The following is a 3,447-nucleotide window of genomic DNA, read 5'->3' as shown; positions in this document are numbered from 1 at the left end:
TGTTTAGCTACTATTATGTGAGCAATGACTCACGAATGCGGTCAACCCCTTCTGATTGAAAAGGCTAGTGGCCTGGACCTACCGCAAATGCGATGGATCGATCAAGAATGTAAGACCAATTAAACTTATCTAACCCCAATTACTCTTTGTGAATAAGACTACCACCTCATACTTGTAATGGCCAAGAGAATCCTTCCCCATAAATGCAAGGGGACCCACACAAATACGAAGAAGGAAAAATGCTTGCACCAGATAACAATAGTTCAACTAAGGAAAATGAAACCCCGTGATTCATTTAGGGCCTTATAGAAATAAAAAATAATGCTACTAAGCTAATTTCAATATTTTTGACTTTATGAAATTGTCAAATTTATCTTAAGGGGTAATTTTCAACAAGTTATCCCCTGAGAACTACCATAGGCTAAAATAACTAGTTTCTCATCCAAATGCCCAAACTCAAAATAAAGATTCAGAATGGGAACCAACCACACTACTAATCCAAAATAAACTTTTGGATTTAATAGAACTAATAGAATCACATTCTGGCACGTGGATCACAAAATATTGAGCAAAGTCAAAGGTCTCACTTTAAAGGCTACTTAACACCTCAAACTCTAATGAATCACCCTTGAATTCTCCGGGGATCATGTTGACCATCTCCACAACTCATAAATAATATAAAACAACTATAGGAAAGGAAAAACTAGTTGAAATACATAAAGCTAAAAATCACAATAAGGGTTGTTACATTATCCATCACTAAGACACACGTTCTTCCTCAAACATAAAAGCTAAGAAAGTAGCTGAATCAATAAAGAGCTGGGGGTATCAACTTTACATAATGAACTCCCCTCCGTAGCCTCCTTAATCGGGCGATGTCCTCATTGAAATTTACCAGAATCAATATTCTTAGATCTCAACTTTCTACTCTGCCTATAAAAATTCGATATGCTCCTTCTCAAAGGACAAATCATAGTGTAATGCAACTATACCCCACTGGACCACTTGAGAATTGTCAAACAATATCACTTGAACATCAAACCTTGGAATACTGTATGAACCACTGACAGGTTTAAAGGTAGAGCCAACCTATAGGCCACATCTCCAAACTTCTTAAAAATCTCAAAAAGGCCAAATAATCTTGGGACTAAGCTCATTTTCTTTCAAATCTCATTGCACCTTTTATGGGTAATATCTTTAACAAAACCCACTCACCATGCATGAACTCTAAATCATAAACTCTTCGATCAACATAACTCATATACCAACTCTATGCAGCCACAAGTCTCTATTGAATCAATCTTAGAGATCTATCAAGTCTCTCAACAAGTCCGTGCCCGAAGGCCTAGACTTAAATAAATCAAAACATCTAATAAGAATCGACACCTTCCCCTATACTGAGCCTTAAAAGTCACCATCAAAATGCTGGAATGGAAACTATTATTATAGTGAACTTTGCTAAGGGAAAAACTGGTCCTAATGATAACCAAAATCCATAATAAATACTCGAAGCATATCTTATAACACCTGAATGGTCCACTCCAACAGGCCATCCATATGAGGGTGAATAGATGTGCTTATCTAAATTTGAGTACCCAACTCACTCTACATTAAACTTTAAAAAATTAAGGTAAATTGCATACCTCTATCAGAAATAATGAAGATAAGCACACCATACAACTGAACAATATCTCGAGTGTTGATCTTGGCCAACTTCTCTGCATTATAATTCACCTTCGCAAGTGCAAAGTGTGTTGATTTAGTTAATGTATCCCAAATCACTCAAATGAAATCAAACTTCCCTAAAGTAGGGGGTAGATCAATCACAAAGCCCATAGTGATCTGCCACCATTTCTACTCTAGAACATTCATCTTCTTCATTGTACCACCCAGTCGCGAATGCTCATACTTCACTTGTTGACATTTCAAACATGTGGACACAAACTCTACCATGTCTTTCTTTATCTAACGCCACCAATAGTGTTGCTTTAAATGATTGTACATCTTAGCTGCTCTTAAGTGAATAAAATACCTCTATTATAAGTCTCTTCTAAGATTAGTCTAATCCAACCACCAACTCTTATTGCACAACCCGACCACCAATCCTTAAAACACCGTCGATGTCAACTATACCTTACCACTCAATAATTTATCATAAATCACTCTCAATATCTCAATACAAAACTATTGAGCTGAAAATATGCCCAGTCAATGAAGATCTAGCCTCAAATACGCAAAAGCACACCCAAGTGCTGAAATATCAAGTCAAACCAGCTAGTTGTCCAAACAGTGAACATTTGAGGCTAAAGATCGCTCCTCCATTAAAAGAAAATACAAACTTCCCATACTTACCTCCTTTTGACTCTAGCCATCTGCTACCCTATTAGCCTACTCGAATGATAAAAAATAGTGAGATCAAAATATTTCAACAACTTTAACCATCAGTGCTGTCTCATATTAAGATCTCATTAAGTGAAGAAGGACTAAAGGTTGTGATAACGGGATAAAATCTCATAATGAACTCTATATAAATAGTGATACCATAATTTTAAGACAAACACAACTGCGGCTAACTTCAAATCATGGGTAGGATAGTACTTCTCAAGATTCTTCAACTATCCATAAGCATAAGTTATCATCTTACCCTTTTTCATCAATACACCACCCAAGCCTACTCTAGATGCATCACAAATACAGTGAAACCCACACCCTCCTCAAGAAAAGACAAGACAAGGATAAAGTCAACAACTCCTTAAGCTTTTAAAAGCACCTCTCTCAATCACTCGATTACTAAAAAAACCTTTTTTTGAGTCAGCTTAGTCAAAGAAGCTACAGTCTAAGACAATCTCTACACATATAATTGATAATAGCACACTAACTATATAAAACTTCAAATCTTAATAGGAAAAGTAGGTCTATCCCAATCATGCATCACACCACCTTGGATAGATAGACCATGATACCATCTGATAACGATCCTAATTGGACAACTAGAATTGATATAAAAAATATAGAATTAAACAACAAAATTAAGGGATAGTTAACAAATAAGAGATGAGAAGTGAAGAAAGAAAGTCTTAATTGAACAACAACTAAACTAAGAGAGAAAGAGAACTCACCTAAATGCATGAAAAAGCAAATTAAATTCGCAAAATGATAACTCAAGGATCAGTCAAGCAAATAAGATAACACAAGCAATTAGGGAGTCCATCCTAATCACTCGATCTAAGCAAACAATTGAAATTAAACCCAATTAATGCCCTAACCTAGGGTAACTTGAAATCATGTCTATTCAAGAAAACTCAATTATCCAAAATCTTCAAGACCTATTTCAATTTTTAAACCTTCACACTCCTTTAATGTTAGAATCTTCCCAACAACTCAAAATTGAATGAAATATTTGGATTTCTTCTCAAATAACACTAGAGAATAAAGATCTATTATCAA

The sequence above is a fragment of the Capsicum annuum genome, chromosome 7, assembly GCF_002878395.1.
Source record: "Capsicum annuum cultivar UCD-10X-F1 chromosome 7, UCD10Xv1.1, whole genome shotgun sequence".
NCBI classification, from domain to species: domain Eukaryota; kingdom Viridiplantae; phylum Streptophyta; class Magnoliopsida; order Solanales; family Solanaceae; genus Capsicum; species Capsicum annuum.
The sequence above is the reverse complement of the archived record's forward strand: the minus strand, read 5'-3'. Positions refer to the sequence as shown.